A 12,181-nucleotide genomic window follows, 5' to 3' on the forward strand; every position below is an offset into this window, starting at 1 on the left:
TCCATGTAGACTTCCTCGAATAGATTACCATGTAAGAATGTATTTTTGATGTCCAACTGATAAAGAGGCCAATGGCGAATCACAACAATTGACAGGAATAGACGTACAGAAGACATCTTGGCAATAGGAGAAAAAGTATCCCCAGAATCCAATTCGAAGATCTAAGTATAGCCTTTAGCGATGAGATGCGTCTTAAGTCTGTCAACCATACCGTCTGAACCAACCTTTATCGTATACATCCATCGACAACCAACAACTGACTTCCCAGTTGGTAGAGGAACGAGGTCCCAAGTCCCACTACTCTGTAAAGCACAAATTTTATCGAGCATAGCCTGTTTCTATCCTGGATGGGCAAAGACATCACCTGCAATCTTAGGAGGAGAAACATACGACAAGGAAGAAAGACAAGAATAATAGGAAGGAGAAAGACGATGATAACTCAAAGAAACATAGTAAGGAGAAGGATTACGAGTAGAACACATACCCTTTCGAAGTGCAATAGGAATATCAGAGTCAGGGGATGAGACTGGAGGAAACGACGAAGGACTGGGCTTTAAAGATGTGTCTACGAGTGTCATTGTCGGTCGGTGGCAAAGCAAGACGAGGACGACACTGATAAACTTGCAAAGGAGGAGATGAGGCTGGGATGATAGAGGTGCCTCCAGAGGATAAAAGATAGTCACTGGTGCAGGTGGAGAGGGAAAAACCTTGGACTGGGAAGCGGGAGGCCCAAAAAATGAAACCGAATCAAAGAATGTGATATCAGCAGAGATGAAGTATCGACGAAGAGTAGGGGAATAATACTTGTACCCTTTCTAAGACCGTGGGTACCCAAGGAATACGTACTTATAAGACCGGGGAGAGAGTTTATCAATGCTAGGATCAAGATCATGAGCAAAACATACAGAACCAAAGATCCGAGGTGGTAAAGGATGAAGATGATGATGAGGGTAGAGGATGTGATGAGGTATTTTACCCTGGAAAGTGGAGGAAGACATGCGATTGATGATATAACACGTAGTAAGTACGATATCACCCTAAAATTGTTGAGGAACATGAGAATGGAGAAGAAGAGTCCGAGTGGTCTCAAGGAGATGACGATTCTAGCGTTCTACAACCCCATTTTGTTGAGGGTATGAGGCCAAGACGCGCAATGCAGTACACCATGAGATACCAAGAAGGAACAAAACTGAGTAGAAAGATATTCGCGTGCATTATCACTTTGCAAACTTCGAAGAGAAATACCAAACTGAGTTTTGATTTTATGAAAAAAAGTTTGGAAAATAGAAAACAATTCTGAACGTTTCTTCATTAGTTATAACCATGTACAACGGGAAAAATCATCTATAAAAGTAACAAAATATCGTGATCCCAATGTAGAAGAAACACGACTCGAACCCCAAAGATCAGAATGAACCAAAGCAAAGGGGAACGTAGCCCGACTCACAGTGCGAGGAGAAAAAGAACTACGAACATGCTTACCTAACTGACACGACTCACAAGACAAAAACTCTAATTGAGAAAGACTAGGATGTAATTGGTTCAACTTATCTAAACCTGGATGTCCCAACTGAGTATGAATAAGAAGTGGAGATACTACCACCAAACGAACAAGTGATGGTTGTTGAAGCGGATAAAGTCCATGAGACTCACATCTGAAGCCAATCATCCTCTTCGTACTTCGGTCCGATAAAGAAACAGACATTTTAGTAAAAGAAATAACAAAATCAAGAGACCGAGTAAGCTGACTTATTGACCATAGATTAAAGAGAGCTCCGGGAACATAAAGAACATTATTAATGAAAAGAGACGGAGAAGGATGAACAATACAAATACCCTTGGACTCAGTTTGGGAACCATTGACCATGGTAATAATTAATAAATAACCAGAAATAGTGAGAGAAGAAAATAGAGATTTATTACTAGTAATATGATCAGTGGCCCCAAAATCAAAAACCCAAGGACCCGAAGAGTGAGATATGCCAGCAAAGGAATTACAGAGTGGAATCAGAAGCCCGACTATCTTCAAACCATTTTAGAAAGTCATTATAGGAAGGTTGTGGGTCGGATCCGGTGGCAGCAGTGCAGCGGAAGCCGAAGAAGCGATAGAACTTTAAACGACCTGAGCAGCGTGAGAAGGTCGACCATGTAGACTACAACATTTATCAATCATGTGTCTTGATCACATCAAGGAGCCCTCTGCCACCCTTACGAGTTGGAGGTCTGTTGTTGTTTCGAGAGACTAAAGCTGACGAGTTACTAGGAACGGAAGGAGGCAACGTTAAGAGTTTGGCAGGAATACGGAGGAGAGTCATCCACGTACTGTCTATGGTAGCTTATGTGAGGCTGCCCAGGATTTGATCACGAACATGAGAATAATATGATGGCAGACCATATAAAGTCAGAAACATAAAAAATTTCTTCCGATTTTCAAGCGTTGCAACAGGAGTGACCACATGTGGAAGTAGTTCATTGAAGTCACAAAGAAGGCTAGAGACCGAACCTTAATTTGATGGACACTAAGGATGATCATGAGATCTTCACAAACTTGATAAAGTCATCGAGAGGTGTTTGTAAAGAGTTGTTGAGCCTGTGTCTAAACATCTTTACACGTTTTGTGAATGCGGAAGACATCCCTAAAAGATGGATGGATGGTGGCTCGAATAATGCAACACAATTAGGCGTCAACCTTTTTTCACAGAGGACGATCGACGACTTGGACATCCTCTTCGGTTTAAGAGAGATGTGCTTAATAACCCTGTCCAACAAGCCAATGCTTAATGTGAGAGGCCCAATAGGAGTAGTTCTTACCATCCAATTGCTCGGAGGAGAGTGGTGCAGTGATGTGGTTGGTAAAGATCGAAATATCCGGCTTTGGAGTGTTGGAGGTAGCCATTGATCAGCTCGGTGAAAGAGGGCAGCAACTCGATTCTTCGGCGACGTCACATCACCTTGGAGACAGGCACGGAGTTTCTCTCCGTCGTCGGACTGCAAGAGAATTAAGGGTTTGTTGCGACAACGCTGGAAAATTTAGGGTTTGTTGCGACGGCGTTGGAAAATTTAGGGTTTGCAGCGACGGTGCTGGAAAATTTAGGGTTTGCTGCGGCGGCGCTGGAAAAATTTTGGGTTTACTGTGGCCCAAAGATATTGCGACGCAAGTATATTCCACGCAAAAGGAAGAGCAGCGGCGGCTTGTGCTCGCAATCGAGAAAGAGATGTCTCTGTTGGCGCACAAGGAATGGAGGCGGCCTTGCGAGCGACGCGAGAGGGAGAAGCAGGTGACACGCAAGGGAGAATCAACGGCTTGTGCTCGCGGGCGATGCGAGAGGGAGTGACTTTCGGTGTTAACGTCAACGACGACCACGGAGAAATCGAAGCGAGCGACGCGAGAGGGAGAACAGAGGGAGGAACAGGAAGAAATGTTGTCGGCAGACAAGGATGGAGAAAGCAGCGGCGATCTTGAGCGGGAGGGCCGCCTTCTTGTCAAGGATCCCCTCGTCTTCGACGTAGTCGCATTCGCTAGAGGAGAACAAAGGGAGGAGAGGGATTGGGAGAGATTTTCTCATGCCCAGGCGTGACTAATGGCGGCGGCATGAATTGGTGGCAGTGACAGAAAAATTAGGGTTTGGCTCTGATACTATATTAAGAGAAAATCGTATATTAGACTCACGGAATTATTGACTAATATAGAGAAAAATATACAACATAATTATAATAATACCTCTAATTATTTTATTAGAATATTCTAACATTAATAATAATGGTCCCACTAAAAATTGGAACCTTATGCATAGAGCCTTAATTACCTTGGCATAAAACTAGCCCTGGCCTCACATACCCTTTAGAAACTCTAAATTTTTATAAGCGAAGAATAAAATTATTCAAATTCTAAAATTTAAAAATTATTTACTTCCTTCCCGCTTTAATACTTGGCAATTAACAAATACTTTATTTTCCCTAAGTGATGTAATTTTTGCGTCTGGGAAGAAAGTAGATGACGTACTCTTTAGAAATTCTAAGGGGGTGCTTGGTTGGATGGAATGAGAGTAAGGAATGGGAAAGGGATTGAAAGTGGGTGTTTGGTTTGGGGGATTAGTGGTGGGTCCCATGGATTCATTACCCTAAACATGGGAATGAGCCATTCCCTAGTAAAAGGAGGGGAATGGAAAAGCTCCCATTTCCATTCCCTACTTCTATCAATCCCATTCTTATTCCCATTCCTTTCAATGAACCAAGCACCCCCTAAATTATTCATAGTATATATGTTTTTACCATATTTTAAAGTTTATCATCTTAATTCTGGCAATTTAATGAATTACAATTTACAAGTAGTTTATATTTATTTTTTAGGGCATCCACAATACTATCACTTTATAATACTCATCATCTCATCAAAAAGCATGGGGTTCATTACTATATACTCATTATAATAATCTCTTTCTTTCACCTACATTCCTTTTAACATTAATATTCATTATTTATGGGTCCCACAATCCATTCAATAATTTTAAAATTATATCATATTATAAATATATTTTAAAATATTTAAATTATTATTATTATTATTTTTAATATAATCTTAATTTTAAAAATATAATTTTATTATTTTTTAAAAAATAATATTATTTTTAATATATTTATTAAATAAAATAGATGTTTGTGAAAAACGCAATTATAATCTTGGTAAAATGAAATTATAAAATCAGGAAAACGAAATTATCACTGAGGGACTAAAATTATAAGTTGGTAAAATGAAATTATAACTGAGCGGCTAAAATTATAAAGTTGGTAAAATGAAATTTATTTTAAATTATCATCTAATTATGAAATTGAAATACAAGAATAATTTAAATAAACCATATTATTATCAAATTAAAAATAATATATGAAATATTAATTCACGGATTATTGTTGTATTACCCCTAGATATGCTCAACTAAGTTGGCGCGAAGTTTATAATGAACTTGAGTGTTACGTAGCTCAGAATTTGTTTGAAGATAATCCTGAAATCTTCGGTTTGAGGCATGGATAGGTTGTGCGGGTTCGTCACATTCATCGTTGTACCAATTTGTCACGTGATCCCTCTCATCCTCAACAATCATATTATGCAAAATAATGCATGCTAACATGATTTGTTTTAACTTTTTTCTATACTAATAACGAGCTGAATCTCTGACAATCACCCATCGAGATTGGAGCACCCCAAATGCCCGTTCGACATCTTTTCTTGCAGATTCCTGTCTTTCCTTAAATAACTTTCTCTTGGGATCTTCCGGGCAAGGAAAAGCCTTAACAAAGTTCATTCGGGATATATTCCATCTGTTAGATAATAGCCCTTCGTATATGTAGTGTCGTTCACCGTGAAATTAATCTTCGGCATATTTTCTTGTAAGCCATTGTTGAATATGAGAGATTCATATAACACACTAATATCGTTACGTGAATCGACGACCCGAAAGAATGCATGCCACATCCACAAGTCATGAGATGCGACCGTTTCAAGTACGATTGTTGGTGACTCATGTAGCCTTGTAAATTGACCTTTCTAAACAACTGGATAATTTTTCCATTTCATGTGCAGACAATCAAGGTTGCCTAACATGCCAGGTAAGTCATGTCTCTCATCATTCATTTGAAGAAGACGTTGAACATCATCAGCATTTGGCATTATCAAGTACCTATCATCAAATATTTTAACCACGTATTCGCAGAACTTGAAAAGATACCTGATGGCAGTTGATTCATCCATACGTAGGTACTTGTCAAGATGATCGGCGGGGACTCCGTAAACTAGTTGACGAATTGCAGCGGTGCATTTTTGAAGTGGTAACAATCCTTTTCTTCGTATAACATCGTCTCTATGTTGAAAAAATACTGAATGATTCTCTAATGCATTCACTATGCGGAGGAATAACTTTCTTCGCATTCGAAATCGTCTTCGAAATATTTCATCGTGATACACTGGGTTTATAGAGAAATAATCATTGACGAGCCTTTAATGCCCGACTTTACGATTTCTTTGGACAAACCTTCTTCTGCATGTGTCCCTCCTCTGATATGCTTCTATAAGTTGTTGGTGTTGTTGAAAAACCAATAACATCAGTTCTTCACCCGGATCATAAACTTGCTCATCAATTTCAACATGGATTTCGTCTTCGCTTGTCGAGCTAGAACTGCCATGTTTTAGTATATATGTTTGAGAAATGAGATGATAGTCGAATGAAAATCTCGTAGCAAGATGTGTCTATACATATTGTTTTTCTCATACAACGGCTAGTTTGCATTGACTAGTTTGCAACGTCGCATTGCAACGACTAATTTGCAACGGTTTGTTTGCAACGGTTAGTTTGTAACGCCTAGTTTGCAACGGCTAATTTGTAACGGCTAGTTGCAATAGTTAGTTTCCAAGTCTAATTTATAACGATTATTTTGCAAACTTATAATAATTAAAAATCATATTAATCGAAATGAGAAATACAATAATTTAAAATTACAATCACTCGAAAATATAATAATACTAGAAAATGAACATTAAATAAACAATTTAGATATTTTATCTCGACCTAATATCCTGGTATAGAAATAAATCGGCGATACTCTTGCCTAAGCATCTCTGACCAGTCCTCTCCTATTAAGCGTTTTGGAAATAAATCGTCGAGGGTGCATAATCTTGAGTAGGCGGGGCCTTCCACATTCCACTCCGATTGCTCTCGGGCCGGCTGTGGCTACTGTCTCTCATTTTGTCGCCCTTCAGGCGACGCCGACTGCCCACTTTGTGTTATGATGTATACTAAAAGCCTAGTTTTTTGTATGAACAGTTATTTTGAAATAAAAATTACATTGGTCAAATGTCTGCATTTATATATTAAATATAGTTGTCTATTTAATTTATATTGTAGATAACATGGTGTGTGGTGTCACACAGAAGATCATGTTATCAGTTCTTTATAAATTATAAATAGTAGCTCACGACCAAGATGGATAGGGACAAACTATTGGAACGATCGTAGTGTAATTCGGTATTAGTTTATCTTGATTATAAAATTACACTAGTACACTATGAGTGTATTGAGCAGGACCATTTGAGGTTGTTCTTTTTATACTAATTGCATAAAAGAACAGAACCTCTGTTATTATGGATGTGCGTACTCTTAATGCCGATATAATAACAAGCACATTGTTACGAACCGTAAGTGCACGGATTCATCGTCAGTAATAAAAATATCGATCCCATAGGGACTGGTTATAAGCACTAGCAATTGTTCACTTAGGGTTAGCGAGACTACCAATGTTTGTAATTAATCTAAGAAAGAAGATCGGGAAGGGGAAACGAGAGCTAGTAAAAGGAGATCTTGGTTATGAGGAGTTCTAGGACTTTAGTTTCGTTGTGGTGGTATTGATGTGTCATGTTCTATCTTACATTCATCGCCCTTCAACGTGCATTCGCTGAAAGCTAAAATAACTATTCCCAAGTATCAAAATAGAGATGGTTCCTAAGAAGTTTTATTACGATTTACCTATGTCACTAGGGCATCTTGGTAAATCATAAGAACCTAATTCTACTTGGTGTATCTGAGAATAGAGATAAAGAGCTGAGCTTGGTCTCTCGTTTCCTTGAGGAGAAGTTGCCTCTCCTTTCAAGAAAGTATCCTAGATGTCCGTGAACCGGTTACCCCTGTCACTAGGGCTTCTCGGGTGTACGATCTAGAGATATTTCCTCTACAAGGTTAGTATATTTCTACACAATCAATTAATAAGCAATTGAAACTAAGCAACGAAATCATCCAAAGAACATAAATATAAATGCGAGTCTACATCAAACCGATCCACAATTACTTCCTAATCCTAGAATAATGAATCTACTCCATGGATGCTAGAGAGATATCTGAAGACATAGTGTATACAAACATACAATTCTCCAACATGAGAGGGGAAAAGGAAATATGCTTATCAATGACGACGAGTGGCCTTCGGGTATGATCTTCTGCTTCTGGATTAGATACGGTGATGGAAGATCGCTGGACGGAGCTTTGAGACGACGTAGAATGACATTAAGATGATCCTCCAAATGACGGCTCGCTCGTATTCGGCCTACCCAAGAAAAAAAGGTTAAAAACCCTTATATAGCTTAGGGTTCGGCCGCGGCAGCACAGCCGTGTAAGGATGGCACGGTCGTGCCTTCTCTGGCCTCTGGCTGCGCTGCACGACTGTGCCGATTGGCATGACCGTGTGATGACTGGGTTCGACATCCTGGGGCACGACCATGTAGAGATGCACGACCGTGCATTGCTTTGCTTCGGTTGTGGAGGCACGACCGTGTAGGGTTGCATGACCATGCATTGATCTGCCTTGAACTTGGCCGCACGGCCGTGCAAGAGTTGCACGGCCATGCACTGCTCCCCTTCTGCTTGGTCACACGATCGTGCAGGGTTGCACGACCGTGTTGTCTGGCTTGTTTCGGTGCATCGATAATCTCTGTTTAAGCTCTGAAAGTTTCTGTCAACACAAACCAAACAAAGAGTAGATATCCAAACAAAATAATAAATATGATGAGTACAAGATAAAAGAGGTGATCATGCAAAGAATATATATGCATATAGTAAGTGAATGTGCGCTAAAACATGCGTAAATGATCATAATATTTGTGCACATCACATCCCCAGACTTGAATCTTTGCTTGTCCTCAAGCAAAACGCTATAAACTATGTTCATGTGCTCCTGCAGTGTTTCATAATCCCTAGTGCATTCGCCTAACTCTATCAACTAGTTTCATTGATAAGCATGACTGTGGAGTAACCCTAAGTATGACCTAAGCATAAGTCCTTGTGCTTGGTGCAGTAATTAGCTCAAACTCTTCAAGTTTCAATTCTCTGTCCTAGTTAAGTCGTCATACAATTGAGTTCCTAATATTCCCGACGATATGCACTTACCTGCCACACACTTGATTCGTTTTCCTTAAATCACACAAGGTCTCAAAGGATACTACTCGGAATCAAGAGAAATATAACATTCATTTCCCCAGTAACCTAACTCGCTCTCAAATGGGTGAATTGTTAGTTTTCCCTCACGACAATTTTTTTTTTTATCCCTTATTCATTTTCATTTATTATTATTATTATTTTTTTTTTTTGCACACTTGTAAGATGCATATGTTGAGATTTAGATTTTTCCGAATGAGCTTCCATGATCCGAGATTATCCAGTAATTAAAATGTAAATAAGGAATCACCATGGGAACAAAAGTACTAAACAATTTGGATGAATCATAACTATTTCAAAAGTATATCTACCATTCAAGCTTAAGTACTTAAGTGTAGTGAAAATAAGGTCCTTAAGATTATGCCAAAACTTATACTAAACTCTTTACAATACTTAGCTTATTTCATGCTACTAAAAATATAGAAAGGAGACACACCAAACATACTAACACTATCAGACAACACATGAACTAAGAAAATACTAATTGTTTTATTTTTAGACAAATAGTAGAAAAAGTATGGATGGTCTTGATGTTCTCAGATAAACCTTAAAAAGAAATGAAAAGAAAGTGTAAATAAGGTGTAAGAAGAAACAAATAAAAATACGAATAAACAAAGCAAGACTAAGTAAAGCAAAGCAAACTAAATAAAATATGCAAGAAGAAAAAGAAAAAGAAAAGAAAAACTAAGAATAAGAAAAACTCGACTCAACTCAGGTTATGCAACAACACTCCCCTAGACTTAGACTTTTCATCGTCCCGATGAAATCAATACGGTGGAGATGGAGGGGATGGGGGAAAGGAGGTCCCTGATGTGGGCCAGGGGGAATCTAGGCATATCAGGAAGATGGCCAATGTGTTGATGATATTGATACAGGGCGTCTACTTGTTGTCGAGTGATATCTATATCATCCATAAAATTCTTCATTCTTTCCTGGTTAACCTCATAATTCTGAACGAACTCCGTCACCTGACTATGGAAGTCTCTAGTCACCTGACTATGGAAGTCTTTAGCTCGACCCCATCTCAGTCAGTGTGGGCTGAACTCGTGGAAGCAAGACTCTCCTCCTAGGGTTAGTGCTCCAGTCTGTGCCTTTAGCTTTGCTCGTGCAGGACATATGTACTCCTTATCGTTCACTGGAGGGGAACTCTCATGAAAGCTGCATTCTTCGACTTTGCGTGCGTTCATCCTGCTAGAGTTTTCCTGAGAAGAGGAGACATAGTTAGAAGAGTTGGATAAATCAAATTCAATCTTTTCCTTGCCGATCTCCAAGTATAACTTGTGACTCTTCACATCGATGAGGGCTCCAACTGTTGCAAGGAATGACCTTCCAAGGATGATCGATATCTTGGGGTCCTCCTCCATATCCAGAATGATGAAGTCTGTGGGAATGACACATCCACCCACTTCTACTGGCACGTCTTTCACTATTCCCATTGGGTATCTACATGAATGGTCAGCTAACTGCAGTGCCATAGTAGTCAGTTTAATGTTCTAGAGTCCCAGCTTCTTGCATAAAGAGTACGGGAGTAGGTTGACACTAGCTCCCAAATCGCAGAAAGCTCTCTGTTTGAGTTCAGAACCAATCTTACACGGTATAGAGAAACTCCCTCGATCTTGAAATTTTGGTGGAATATTCGTCATAAGCAGAGCACTGCAATTCTCTGTCAATGCTACAGTCTCGAAGTCGCCCTTTTGTCTCCTGTTGGATAGAATTCCCTTAAAAAATTTTACGAACTTCGACATTTGGTGCAATGCATCTATCAAGGGTACTTGTATGCAAATCTCCTTGATCTTTTTCAGAAATCGGTGGAACTCTTCATCCTTTTGGGATGCTATCAGCTTGTGGGGAAAATGGACTGTCTTACTTTGTGGAGTTCAAAAAGTTCCTTCAGTCCTCTTGATGATCTCCTCTCCATCCCTGTCCTGGATTTGATTATGCTCCTCCTCTGAGTTATGTCCTTCGTGAGTGTTGATCTGAGGATCTCTTAACGTTCCTCCGCTCCTCAGCTCGATGCGGTTGTAGTGTTCCATCGGATTTATGTCAGGTTTTCATGGGAAGGTTCCCTGTGTTCTTGTAATAGACTGAGCTATCTGGCTGTCTTGCATCTTTTAATGCGTCTCAGAATTTTCCAGCCTTTGAGTCAGTTGTTTGATCTCACTCTTCATCTCCTTTTGTTCTGAGAGAGCTTCCTCAATCATCTTTTCAATCCTGGACAGCTGTGAAGGTTGCTGCTGTTGATAAGTCTGATGTCCAGATGAGTAACTTTATTGCCCAAGTTGGTAGCATTGATGTGCTGGCCCTTGGTCTTGATTATTCATGTACGAAAAGTTGGGGTGGTTCCTCCATTCAGGGTTGTATGTGTTGGAGTACGGATTATTTTGCTGCTGATTATAACTAGCTATTGCATCATATTGCTCAAGTTGATTTATCTGTGCTTGCATTGGCCCAAGGGGGCAAGTGTCTTGAGCGTGGTCCGTACTTCCAAAGATGTCGCAAACGCATGCTATTGCATTAGCTGTGTTGCTACCCACGACTTCAAATTTCTTAGTCAAAGCATCCAGCTTTGCAAACATGAGTGTGAATGCATCTACATCGAATTTCCTTGACGCCTTCATCTGATTTCTTGAGAAAACACCACTAGATCTTTTAGATGCTCACTGATGGTGGTTATGTGCCACATTCTTTATGATCTCTTCAGGTTCATCAAAGCTCTTATTCATCAGTGCTCCTCCTGCTGCAGAATCTAGAGATATCTTTGTGTGATAGTTGATCCCATTGTAGAAGGTGTGTAGAATCAATCATTTTTCAAGGCCATGATGGGGGCACTGTCTCAGCATGCTTTTGAATCTGTCTCAGGCTTCAAATAATGATTCTGAGTCTATCCGTTTGAAGATAGCGATCAGGTTCCTTATGTGGGCAGTCTTGCTCGGTGGGTAGTGTTGGTGCAGTACGACCAGCAAGAGGGGGTGAATTGCTTGTCACTCAAAAAGTATACCCTCCTCAAAGAACTTCAACTCAAAATGAAAGCAACAAGAGTATTATAAATTAAATGATAGAAATAAAAAGAGACGACTCAGCTATTTTACTTGGTTATAACCGAGACGGTTGTTAATCCAAGGCGGTTGGAAAGCGCACTAGAAACGTCTCCTTCTTTGAAGGCGGTGAAACCTTTTACACTTTGAGAACACAGAAGTTGCTAA

General features: G+C 39.7%; 1 pseudogene; it reads left to right on the forward strand.

Annotated features, from left to right (window-relative positions):
- The first annotated feature begins 11,789 nt into the window (after nt 1-11,789).
- On the forward strand, nt 11,790-11,861 carry LOC122054501 (annotated as a pseudogene).
- The last annotated feature ends 320 nt before the right edge of the window (nt 11,862-12,181 follow it).

The sequence above is a fragment of the Zingiber officinale genome, chromosome 3A (assembly GCF_018446385.1).
Source record: "Zingiber officinale cultivar Zhangliang chromosome 3A, Zo_v1.1, whole genome shotgun sequence".
Classification (NCBI taxonomy): domain Eukaryota; kingdom Viridiplantae; phylum Streptophyta; class Magnoliopsida; order Zingiberales; family Zingiberaceae; genus Zingiber; species Zingiber officinale.